Genomic DNA, 13,979 nt, shown 5'->3' on the forward strand with positions numbered 1-13,979 from the left:
CTAGAAAGACAGAGCTTCTTATCAGATTTGTCTATTACCTTCTGAGGCCACAGTTCACAGTGAGAATCAGACACTTTTGTTAAGTTCCTGCAAAAAGAATGATCATTATGCAAACTTCTTCTGGGACAGTATTTATAGAGAGAACATTAGAGTGAGTCTTCGCAGCATACCTACATAAGGGGGCTTTCCACTTGTTGTCTAGCTAAGTAAAGTAATTGGTATTCTGTCTTGCTAAAGATTAGTGAAACACAATTTTAATGTGTGAAAAACATGTACATCCATGACAAAGCATCAGTGCAGAGTATTGAGGAAGCATAGTGAAAATTCTTCCATTGACATTTGCTTAGAGGCCAAGAATTTATATTTGTAATAATAGATTGATTTGTTCTTATTTTCTTTGTTGAATCTCTAATTAAACACATTTTAAGATTTTTCTCAAGGATAGATAGGCCCTAAAATGTACATTACAAAAATTGGTACTAATGGAACAAGCTAATGTAGTCAGAGAATTGTAGCTTCTGAAAATCTAGAAATCAGTTATTAAATAATTATTCCTTGAAAAGTTGGACTTATAATATATTGTGACTGATGCATTTTAACATCATTACTTCCTATGTTGGCTTGGATAATATAGTAGCCCCCATCTACAATTTTGCTTTGTGTGGTTTCAGTTACTCGTGGTCAACTGATGTCTAAAAATATTAAATGGAAGTTTCCAGAAATAAACAATTTATAAGTTTTAAATAGCATGCCATTCTGAGTAGCATGATGAATTCTTGCACTGTCCTGCTCATCCCACCAGTGACATGAATCACCCTTTTGTCAAGTGTATTCATACTACACACACCATGCCTGTTACTCACTTAATAGTTTTCTAGGTTATCAGGTCGACTGTTGTGGTATCGCAGTGCTTGTGTTCAAGTAACCTGTATTTCACTTAATAATGATCCAAAAGCACAAATATGTCAATATAAGGAATTTGGATACACCAAACAGAAGCTGTAAACTTTAACATAGGTATATATGTACAGAAGAAAAAAATTAAAAGTACATATAGGGTTTGGTACTACCCATGGTTTCAGGCATCCACTAGGGGTCTTGGAACATAGATTTTTCCTTGGATAAGGGGAAACTACTGTACATAAAATAATTCCTTTTTGTCTTAGTTATCATTTTGGTATATGGTCTTTAGAATGAAAATAAGCAACTTTGCCATTCATTATCAATCAGCTTCAAGCAGATAAATTAATTAGAAAATTATGTTTGTCATCAGAATTCATATATTTTGTAATATTCTTTTTTCCCATTACTGCATTTTACTAAATGCAGTGCTACAGAACAAAATCAGCTCTATAACCAAAGAGAATAATAATGTTGTTTTTTTTTGCTTGATAATTTGACTTTGTTTTAGTAGTGACATTATGTAGTTAACCTAAAATCTATTTGTCTTTCCCTTCAAAATATAGAGAAATAATTTTCTCAAGACTGCTGACTAGATAGTAATGTCTTTATTTGTAATTATATACTTAATGATAATTGCATCTTACAAAAACCACTTCACATTTATTTTTATTAAATCTCTCAATATGAGTATTTACATTGCTCTTTGCTTTATCAAGGAAGAATAATAAATTAAATTGTATCTTTCATTCTTCTACTTCTATAAATTTGATTACTGCTTAACTCTCTTATTCAAGTTCCATTTGGCAATTTTTTTCTTAGTGGCATATAAGGTACTCTGTTGAAGCAATTAAGATATTACAGAAATACCAGTTGAAAAGTAAACAGCACCCTGGTTGCCTTAAATATTTTCTCAGTGTATTAATGTACCTGTTCACTACCCACTTACATTTTTTTTAAGATAAAAATGAAAACCGTTGAGCAAATTTATTTCATTAAAAAAATAGCCAGAAATTATTCTAAATTTTATTTTGGATTCTTTTTTCATATGTTAATTCTTGAATAATCAAAACAACCTAAAAGTAGATACTATTATGATTTATCAATTATATTTGAAGACACTGAAGCAAAGAGAATTTAAGCAATTTGCTTCAAATTAGATGGTGAATAAGTGGCAGATGCAAGGTTTGAGATCAGGCCATCAGGCTCCAGGGTCAGTGCTCTGAGCCACCAGTCACTCTATCTCCCTAAAGACTGGAAATGGTATATTAGAGTATATTGCCATTTAAGTGTATGATCTAAATTTTAGAATGGATTATTTTATAAAGTTGTCATATTTCTCATTGTCTACGCATCATCTTTGGAGATTATATATATATATATGTCTTGACTTTTTTTTTTTCCAAATCATTTGTAATAAGAAAACCCAGCGTAAAACCCTGTATATTTTATTAAATATTCCTTGGGATTTACACCAATAATGATGTTTCACGGTGTATTATTTGGGCAACTTCTTTTTAAAACTCCATTTCACTTGTCCGCTAAAGGCAAACTAGCAGGTGCACATAAACACAGTTTCTTCAGCCCCCTCACTAGAATTCATGTCATCAGAGCGATGACTTACAGAAGCATAATTTTAAGATTGCCACCTGGCATAAGATCTAGTTTGCTTTGAATATATCCAGCCCTTCGGTGTAATCAGTCCAGGTGATCATTCCACCTGATAAGACTGTTGGTTCATGCTTCTCAGCGATTTATCCTTTGCTCCATTATTAATCATCCCATGGGCCATGTTGACATTTTCACCACCACAGGTGCAATGATAACGGTTGACAGTTGTAATATCAGATGACACCTGTTCAAGACATTTATCAACTATGTTAAAATGAAATGCTGTGAAAGTTTAAGCCAATAAACAGATTTAGTGACCCTGACTAATTAATATTTAGAGGTGAATTGCTCTCTAAAGACTGATTGGAGGAAAAACATACCTTTGATAAAACTACATTTACTGAGTATTTACTGGGTGTCAGGCACTGTGCTAAATTCACTATATTTATTTATGCTCTCATTTAACTCCATGAGGTAGAGCCTATATTTATCTCCATTTTACAGTTGATAAAACAGAACAGAAAGGTTAATTAACTGAAATAAGAAGCAGCAGCCTCTGTTGCCTTTACTACACGTTTGCTAAGATCCCAGACTCTGCAATCATCAGCCCACATTTAAACCAGCCTCTGTTTTCTACCTGTGGGAGAGTTACAGTCTCTTCTCCTGTTTCCTCATCTTTCAAATGGAGAATAATAGCTATTTCAAGAGGAACTGTAACGATTGTGTACATTAATACATGAAACAACCTTGGAACAATGTATGTTTGCTCTTATGCAGTTAGCAAGTAGCCAAGTTGGAATTTAAGACTCAGATTTCAGAGCCTGGGTTTTCACTATTATATCATTTTATTTGGTGCAGATTTTACCTTCTGTTGTTCCACCATCCCCATGCATATAATAACTCCTTTTAAGAAGCAAAATTAATTCCTACTAAGACTCTACTCCATAAAGATGCTGTGCTTTGAGCAGCATTTTCAACATTATAAGCATGCTCTTATAGCCACATATCTCTCTGGATTATGCCTCTTGTGTAAGTAAAAAGGAAAGGGCTCTGTAGCAGCCTGGATTGCAGTTCTGCATTTTCCTCCAAAACCTCTTATTGCAGAATTTATTTGTTTGAGCAGCTGTGGAGCTTCTGAAAGGGAATGTGAAATGTAAAAAGGAATTCGAATAATTAATTCTGCTATGGATTCCATTTTGTGAGTTTAGGCATAAAAAAGAGAGTCAAGCTCATTCAGTTTTTTTTTTTTTTAATCTGCACTTATAAATACCAGCTCTGCTGTGTTCTTTACCCTAGATGCTCTGTCCTGTTCTCAGCAGAGATGGTGCACATTTCCTATTGTGAATAATAGCGCTATTTGATTAGATAAATAACATTTCACACTAATGTAGTTCACAAAAGGATTTAGAAACCATTAAGAATGTATTTAAAATCTCACAATGGACTCTATCATTTGGTTCTCTGGCACGAATTATAGTTTCTGACACATTAAAATTATACTTTAAGATAGGATTCCCTGAACATTTTCCCAAAGTGAGCATTCAGTATCTCATTAAAAAAAATAATAATAAAAGAGGGTAGTCCAATTTCTATAAAAGTCATAGGAAAATGCCCAATTTTTATGTAACCAATTATTTGACAAATTACCAAAATAACACTGGATTAAAATAGACAATGATTTTACTTTTTTCTACATTAAAGAAAAGGTTATCTATTCAATTCCTTAATAAGTTCCATTTTAAGAATATCAGAATCTAGCTTATCAGAATCTAGTTTATAAGGCAGAGCACCTAATCCTAATGAATAAACAAATATTTCAAAACATCCCCAACTTCAGATGAATTAGAAAAATGTGGCCTTAAAATTTATAAAATAGTGCTATTCCTTTATGTATTTTTTATTGGTCATCCTCTTTTCTGACCCCATATCTATTCCAGGTCATTAGTTTTCCCCCAACTCTCCCTGTCTGTCACTATTCCTAATTGTAGCATCCCAAGAAAGCCTGTGTTCTCTTTCATTTTCTCCCTTTTAACAATCTAAAATTAATTGTTCTCTATTACTCAGTCTCTGGACTATACTGAGTACAAGTGAGTTGAATATGTTATCTCACACTTTGCCTTTCAGTAAAATCTGAAATAAGGCGAAAATATCAATGTGGGAAATATTAGGGATTGTTTTTGAAAAATGAGAACTAGTTGGAGCCAGTGAAGGCTTTTTGGATCCCTCCAGATCACACAAGGAGCAGTGGCTGGCTTAGCCTGCGTACTGGACCAGCCAGAATCTGCTAATGGGTAAAAATGACTTTTCTCAAACTGCTTTGATGGGGATTAAGGAGCTGTGGATTCTGAAGAGGAAACTTTATCAATAATCAGTTCTACTAAAACTTTCCCCTAGGGAATAGCAGGCAGTTACTCTCCATGATTGCCAAGAAGGAGAAAATTGGGCTGACTGATAATAAATCTTGATTTGGGGTCACCCGAATAACTGTAGGTAGAAAGATCAGGAATGAAATGTTAATTTATCAAACTGATCCAAGTAGAAAGTACTTTCGTGTACAATAATAGAGACTGGTATCAATGGGCTGACAATAGAAAGCATTTATTAGGTGACAATGTACTTGTATGTGTCCTGGATTTAACTGACTTAGGTGTTATTAAGTAAACATGGATGCAGAAACATTTTTTAAAATTCCCAATCTTATAACACAGCCTGTGATAAATTTACCTTCCTAAGGACCAAGCAAAATCTATGAGAAACCATAAATCCACATACAATTCCAAAAAATTAACAGACTTTTGTAACTCCATAAAGGTAGCTATGTCGTTCAATACGGCAGCCACTAGCCAGACACATTCAACAACCGAGCACTTGAAATATGACAAGTCAGAATTGAAGGGCACTATAAGTATAAAATACTCACTGGGGGAGGGAGGAAGGAAAATATCTCAATAATTTCATATAGATTATATTGTTACTAAAATAGGAACAAGACCCTTATTTCTTTAGAAAATAACAAAAAACACTGAATCTCTACTAGCTACCTGTAACAAAAAAATTATTAGTTTTTTTTAATGATAATTTTATTCTACTTAGAAAGTAAAAGAGATATTCAGGATTAGATTTGTCAGTAGACGTTTTATCAATATTATCAGTATTACAGTCATATTTAGAAGCTTTTTCCTCTAACTTTAGAAATAGTATAAACAAAGGACCCTTGAATTAAAGGAAGGAATAAAACTATTATCTGGCCCTCAAAAAGAAACACGAAAAAAACAAAACACAAAAACAGCTATCTTACTCCTCAAGTTATTTCTGGGCCTCCCCTTTGGACGCCAACAACACAGCCTCCTAGCGTAAGTCAGGAATATATGCGACATTACAGGGAAACGAACACAGACCTGAAGTCACATGGCTTTCTATTCTGGTGACTACTCTCTCTGATCTCTCGGTGGTCTCTAGGGCGGCATTTACTTCCATGAGAAAATACTTTTTATAAGCACAATACTTCTATATCTTAATTTCTAGGCCTGATAGGAAGAAATTAGTCCTGTGGGAGGAAAGCCTTGACTCATTCATCCCACTCTCCCTCCTATAGAAAGCAGAAATGTATTCCTTTGAAGATTTGTGAAAGCATGTTTTTACCTGTTTCCATTTTAACAGGGAAGTAGGTTAAAAGGTTTTCTAGAAATAATTAGCAGTTAAATAAGTGGCCTCTTTCATTAAATATAAACTGTCATTTTGTGATAGAATAATTTAGGGATGTGTCCGTGATCAAGCTTGCAATAAAACAGATTCATTTCAAGAACTTCTAGTTAATATCTACATGGACCAAGTAAAAACAGGCAAAGTATTCATTAACAGCTTTATATACCTTTCACAGTGTCTTATTTTGACATGTTCTGTAAAATAGCTATCTCTCATTTCCATCAGTGCACTTGAGTCTTAGAAATGAAAATGAAAAGAAATTATAATAAAGCACTCAAAGATATTAAATATTCGTGATAGATTTTTTTTTTTTTTTTAAATTTCTAAGTACGTTTGAATAAAGCCATGGCTTTCTATTTCTTCAGTACCTGAGTCCATACTCCAGGCAAGATTATGGGGGGATTTTAAGGCATCGTTGGGATCTGTTAACAGGAATCTCCTCATTCTAGGTTTTTAGAGCTAGTAGATGAAAGAGATTCAAGAGCATTAGTGAAAACGGACAATGAACACATGTAATCATAGTGATACTAAGAGTACAGCAAATTATAAGGGAGCCTCTCATGGCCAAATTAAGGTTTGATTTGGTCCACAGGGGACTATGTTCCATCCTCTTCCTAGCTCTCACCATTTAAGGGACAGGAAGTTGCTAATTCTGTATTCAAGACTGGACCTGAGCCACACTTGCCCATGGTTAACTATACTTTTAAAAAGTTAAAAAGTACAAATTGGCAGTTTCAAAGTAGTCACAAGGATGTAAACTACAGAATAGGAAATACAGACGGTAACATTGTAAGAACTATGTATGGTACTAGACTTATCGGGGGATCACTTCATAAGTGATATAAATGTCTAACTACTTTGCTGTATACTTGAAACTAATATAACATTGAATGTCAACTGGAATAATAATTTTTTTTAAAGTTAGGTAGGTAGTTTATTTTTTCTTCCAGTCTTTTTTTTTTTTTTTTTTTTTGCTTTCAAGTAGTAAGCAGATGCAGACCTAAACAGACTTCACTCTCCTCTTCATTTTCAGAAGTAAAGTTAGTCCAGAGCTGGGCCCAGCCTACTAGGCTTTCTTGTAATATAGACTCGAATGCCTTGGTTATTGCTTCAAGTTCCTGTAGCATGCAAGCCACTGTGGAGGTCCAGAATGAACCACCTCAAGATGTGCCTCAGTGATATGCAGATTACTTTGAGCTAAAGACTTTTAGCTTCAGGCTCCAGAGAAACTTCTGTCCCCTCTCCTTAATTATCTAGAAGAATTTGAATTAGAGGCCTTGCCATAAGAGATTATTGGAGATTTTTTTTTTTTAATTATCTATAAGACGAGGCAAACTTTTATTTACTAAAAGTCTGTTCTTATCATCCTGCAATGACCCTTTGAAGCCACCAAGCTGCATTAGCTCATCCCTAGCAGAGGATGCCTTATATACCTCAATCCCCCTTTCTGTCTCTGAACCTCTCCCGCGTATGTGGGGTTCTCGTGCACATAAGATTAAACTTGATTTTCTCTTGTCAATCTGCCTTCTGCTGATCTGATTATTTGGCCAGCCAAAAGAACTAAAAGAAGGAAAGGGGGATATTTTTCCCCTTCCCCACACCACCAATGAACAATTAAAAAGGCAGGAGCTCTAACCCAATTTTCAATAGAGAGTTTCACCTAGCAGTATGGATTTCTGATCCTACTAAAAGTTTAAAAGTTGTCACATTAGGCAGGGAGTGGTCCTAAAGTCAATTTGTAAGGTTAAATGCCTTTATGGTCAAAATACGCCTGGAAATCTCTTAAATTACAAGAAATTTACTTTTAGGAATGTAAAAGATACACATAATTATCCCTTCTTTCTCTTTTCTTTTCGTCTGTGATCTCCACTCCTAGGACAGAGTAGACTAAAATCTAGTTTGAATGGGGAATGATAAAGGAGAATTAAAGAAGTTATCTTCCTTTTAAAGTCTCTGAATGGTCATAATAAAATGCATACAAAACAAATGCATGGTTTATCTTCATTATGACTTTTTTTGTTAAAGCTATTATTTATTTTGAAGATCAAGTAAATATTTTGAATAAGTCTTTGTGAGTATTCTTAGGTCAACAAAAACTCATCTGATTTTCAATGTGATATACAAGATAAGAAGTATATGCAAGCTGGAAAATAGTAATAGTCATTTTGCTAATTGATAAAAAAAAAAAAAAATACCTTCTGCCCTCCCCCAGGGTAGACATCAGTTGATTATATCCTCAGCACCACTTTCTTTCCCTAAAACGCTCTTTCTCCTCTCAGATATCCATAAGTTCTCCTCGCTCACAATGGAAGCAGCAATGTTTTAATATGATGCTGTCCACTCACTGATCACACCAAAGATTTCATAGCAGGTAGCTTAGTCAGCCAACATTAGTATGTTCCTGTCCCAGAATTTTAAGACGAGGGGATAAAGAACACTGGGGAAGTACCTGTGCCTTGAATGAAGTCAGAACATGTAGCATTCCAGAACTGTTAGCATTTGTGTTTCCTATTATTATTTATAATATATAGTAAGAAAGAATAAAGCCAATATGCAAAGAGTGGAAGAGACAAGATATAACTTTTCAATTTGAATTAAGGACTCCAGTTTTTTGTGAGGCCTGACTACATTATTCTCTTCCTACAGTTTAGTGCTTAAAACTATGCATTCCATAAACCAATGGATTCCTTTTTAGGCTTAGCTAGTCACATAAAGATTCCTACTTGACTGTCTTGGTTATATATGTCAAAAAGTTTAACAAATATATATATATATATATAATAAAGCAGGAAATGATTACCCAAGGATAAGAAACAACCTGTGAGGAGACTAGTAATCAAGCCATTTTTCCTATTACACAATTTTTTTTTCTATATTTATAGAAGAATTAAATAACTGATGCTCTTAATGCTAACAGTATATTATCAAGAGAAGACCAAATTAGTTTCAACATCTCTTACTAAAGATGGCAGAGAGAGTTATAAATATAGTTTTAAAAAATTTATTGAGCAAATATTAAAATATATTTAGATTATAATATCAGTTATTTGTAAATATGTCCCAGATACTTATTTATTATTTATTTGAGAAAATAATCATTTTTGACGGCTCACAACTTCTAGAATTTCTAATTGTCATCGTTATTAATCCTAAAACTCTTTTGGTATAATTTCAATTGAGATTGCTGAGAACCAAATCAATTAGCTTTGTGACATTTTATTAAGATATAACTACATTTCTTTTTCTAAGCTAGGTTTTTTTCTTTAAGCTAGATACTTTCATTCTACTTATGTCTATTGAGAAACTTAAAAAATTTCTATTTTTAGGTTTTTAAAAATATTAATCAGGCCTTGTCATTCATTCTTTTCACGTTTTCTTCAATAGCTAGAAGATAAAGTATTTGGTTCATAATATCTATAAAATTAAAGCTCTGATTTATAAACCATGTCCTAATTATGAGTGTTCTAAATCTTGCAAGACTGTCCTATTAGAGATTAGGTTAATAAGAGTAAGGTGGATCTTTGTCCAATCAAATGAAATTGCTGTTTCTGAAATACAATTCTTTTTAATTCACTGGAGAAATAACATACATTTTAGACATTGACTTTTCACAGTACACAAAACAAGCTTAATAAAAGTTTACTTTGATTTTGTCCTCATGAAGTCACTGACGGTGAATAATTATATGACATTTGAACATACCATTTTAGAAAAAAGATGCTGAAATTGTCAAGGTAGTGCTATCTTAAGATAGACTGAGAGGCAGCGTAGTACTATGGTAATTTTAAATGGTTTTGGGATGCACTGTTTTAGTTTGAAATATTCTGAAACAGTCACATCAGTCTGTAGAGAATAAACTGCTGCAGTAATCAAAATTGATTCTGGGATGTGCTTGTGTTCCCTAAAATTGCTGGTGTTGAACTGGTGCTGTGATTTTTCTTATGTTTCCTTTTGTATGTGGAACTTTGGAAAATTGGAACATTAGAGATTTGCAGTTTGAATAATCTAACTTTGGATATGCTTATAAAGCTATATAAGTTCCAGATGAAGAAAGCCCTGGCTTGAAATACTAACAAAGAAACCTGCACTCCAACTGAGTAGCTTAATGAGATCCCTCTGGTTATATTTAAATAGAATAAAAGAAATGTTTTAAGAGAATGTTTTTCTATATTTTGTTAGAATTTAATTTCTCTCTATGATCAAGGGATTTATTGTGAGGGGTTAATATTGTTACATTTTATGTGGAGTGAAAAACACAAAATAGGTTAGCTTGTAGACAATTGGACTTCCACTTCCCTTGTAATTTTTGTATCACTCTGTATATCAGTCTAGGGTAAGTTATGCAGCATAACAAACAATTCTGAAACAATACATGTTTATTTCTTGGTCATGCTATCTATCCAAGATGGGGATGCTAGGGCATGGTGGTCCCCATTGTACATACAATATAGAATAGGGATGATTTCTTAGCCTAGTATACAATGTGATAGTCTAACAACCACAAAAAAAATTAAAGAAAAAAATCTTTTCCTGACCTATTTCTCTAAGTTTTGGAGGAAACATCAAAGAAACATTTATTAAAATATCTAAGGAATAAACATTACTTTATTTATTCCCACAGGATTTATAGGAACATTTGAAAATTTTAAGAGCAGGAAATTTATATTTCTCCTGATTGATTATAAGACCTACATGTCCTTTTTAATGATTTAATATAATCATTTAATATAAAAATTGAAACATGATTTTTTTATTTTGAGGTACCCAAAGCTCTTCACTCTACCCTCAAGAAAGAGAAGCATTGCTAGGGATAGGTTCAGTACAAGGAAATACATTAGTCCAACACATTAAACAATGACATTTTTAATATAATAGGCAGAAGAGTCAAAATTTTTCTTTCAGCAGTGATCTATTTGTATTTCAATTTTTTTAAAGAAATCTTTTTCTTGGAGTTTACCGTCTCTTTCTAATGCATCTCTTTTGGAATTCCGTGCAGCTAGAATGGCAAGTTGACCTGGGGCCCCCTTCTTTTTGAATAGGTGATCCAGCTGATTCTCACTTCAGTCTAGTTCAGCTTTCCTAGAGATTATATTGTTTTGGGGAAAAATCTCAGTTTACAATAAAAATACATATACATTTTTTGAACTTGTTTCCTTCACACAGATCTCTCTGGGGGACTCCCAGAGAGAATGTGGGTGGGGGGGGGGGTGGCGAGGGGAGAGAAGGTAGAGAAACTATAGCTACAACAGGAAACTCACCAAGGGCTTGAGATATTTGGATTCTACATCCTGATAGTCACTTCTTTTTTTTTTTTAAAATCTCTTTTTTTCATTAATCATTGAGACAAAACTAATAACTAACTTCTTTATGTTTAAAGGTAAAAAAAATTAAAAGTCTCAGTTATTAAGACCATGTTTTCTTTGTTCTTGTCTATATTACTAGAATTCATTTTTACTTACTGAATTTATAACTGATTTTAAGACAGGATTTATAAAAAACTAGTAATCACTAGCCAAGACTCATACTTATTAAGGCAAATAAAAAATAAATTCAAAATGTTCATCTTACTATTTTAGATATATTTCACAGTATCTTCAATGATGTATTTGCAAGTTATAAGTAGATTCATTTGAATATGATAAAGTTAGAATGCAAGAAAATCAATATATTTATATTTAGTGGTTTCCAAGGAAATTTAGATAGAAAAAGAAATTTAGATAGAAAAAGACCAATAGATTTAGATTTCATTTTCCTATGAGTAGACAAAATAGTTTGTTGCAGTTTCAAAATCTTAAAAGATTTACATAATAAAAATAATATAATTTTACTGCTGGTGTTAGAGAAATATTAGTTAAATTTGGAACTATGTAGGAAGTAATATCCACACCACCTGTTATAATCACAGTTGCAGTAAAAAAAAAATCACATTAATCTGTATTGGATAGACAATAGAAAAAGAAAGATTACTCCGAATGTAATTCAACTAGAATGGTATTATTTTAAATGACAATTGATTTACAGATAGCCATTGGATTTTTAAAAGTTTTATCAAGTCTTAATATTTCAAAAAACACTATTCCTTGGCCTCATGAATCATTTGTGCCGTCTAATATACATATATTGAGTGGATTAAAGAAATATGTCTATGTGCTAAACTGCAATCACACTTCATCTTCTGAGTAACATGTGGGTTTGTTATTATTCCCATTGCATGGGAGGACAAAACAATGTTCAAAAAGTTAAGTTTTAGTGCCCAAAGTCACACAACTAATAAATAAAACCACTAGTATTTTAATAAATTTATGCTTAGTATTAATATTCATGTTTTATATTATTCTAGAGCTTAACCAATTGTGATAAATTTGTCATTTAATCAAGTGATACATTTCATCCTAATGATTGACTAGCCTATTGAAAAAAAGTAAAAAGAATTGTTTGGACAACTTACTAGTAATGTCTTATTCATTTTAGATAGTCCATTAATATTCATTGAATTTACTAGCTACCATTTTTCTAATAATACTCAATTCTAAAAATCAGAAATTTATCTAAGTTGTCCAATCATCACCTTTCACACTGACCTTAGATTTGACCCATCAGTTGGACAAAATGGTTGAGATTTTTACTGGGGTAGTTCATGTTTAGTATACATAATACATTCTAAAACTTATGTAGGTGCATTTGTTACCAGGTTCATTGAAGCCTGGTTTATCTTTCCATATATATTTATTAAAATATAATACCTCTTGCTAAAATATTCTCCCCAAGTTATTATCAGAATACTGTACGTAAGAAGAAACAAACAAACAAACAAAAAATTCAGGGCTAATACAGTAACTAAACTGAATGACAAAAAATAGGAAAGTTGCAAATTTTTATAGCAGGATACAAGTGTACCCGTCCTATGGTACTCATTCATGGCCCTTGGCAAGGTCTCAGTATAACTATTTCTTTTTTTTTTTTTTTTTTTTTTTTTTTTTTTGATGTTGCTCTCTGGCCAGTAGGTAAATTTCACCTTTGCTTTCTACCTTTTCTTTGGATAATGACATCACCACATTCCTTTATAGTAAACATGCATTAGTCTACATCCCTTTTTCTTGGGAACAACAGTTCCCTCGTTCAGCATTCTCTTCCCATCCTGGGACACAGCTACTAGTACAGAGGTGGGCATGTAACACGAGCAGCATCGTGAGCCGCCATCTCTTGTTCTTGGATAGAGCTTTAAGTTCTTAGAGTAAGCCTATAGAAAACCTGCCAAGGATATAAAGGGGATATATCAGGAGAGCCAAGAGGAGAGAAAGAGTAAGGGAAGTGGGTAAGGGGAGAGAGAGAGAGATTGGTAGAGAGTGAGAGAGAAACTAATGACTTTGTTTAGATTCTTGAATTCTATTATCTTTGAACTTAGTAACTCTCTGAGTCTTATTGACTATTTAAGTTAATACATCAAGAATGCTTCTTATTCTAGTTTAGTTGGATTGCCATCATTTCAAACTAAAAAATGTTATGGTTATTTTTTTCTCATCATATTTATTTTATATGGAGTATATCTTTAACTGTGACATATACAACTACGCTGCTACTTTAAAATGGCCATTTGTTTAAGGGTAACAATAAAAATTATAATTAATTATTGTATCTGTGATTGTTTTGATCATAGTTTGAATTTAAAATCTATTCCCTAAACAAAACCAATGAATGATGCTTTTTTATGTCTTTGTTTACAAAGTAGAGAGAGAGAAAGAGAAACAGAGATCTTCACTGAT

The sequence above is a fragment of the Rousettus aegyptiacus genome, unplaced genomic scaffold (genome assembly GCF_014176215.1).
Source record: "Rousettus aegyptiacus isolate mRouAeg1 unplaced genomic scaffold, mRouAeg1.p scaffold_m13_p_13, whole genome shotgun sequence".
Lineage (NCBI taxonomy): Eukaryota > Metazoa > Chordata > Mammalia > Chiroptera > Pteropodidae > Rousettus > Rousettus aegyptiacus.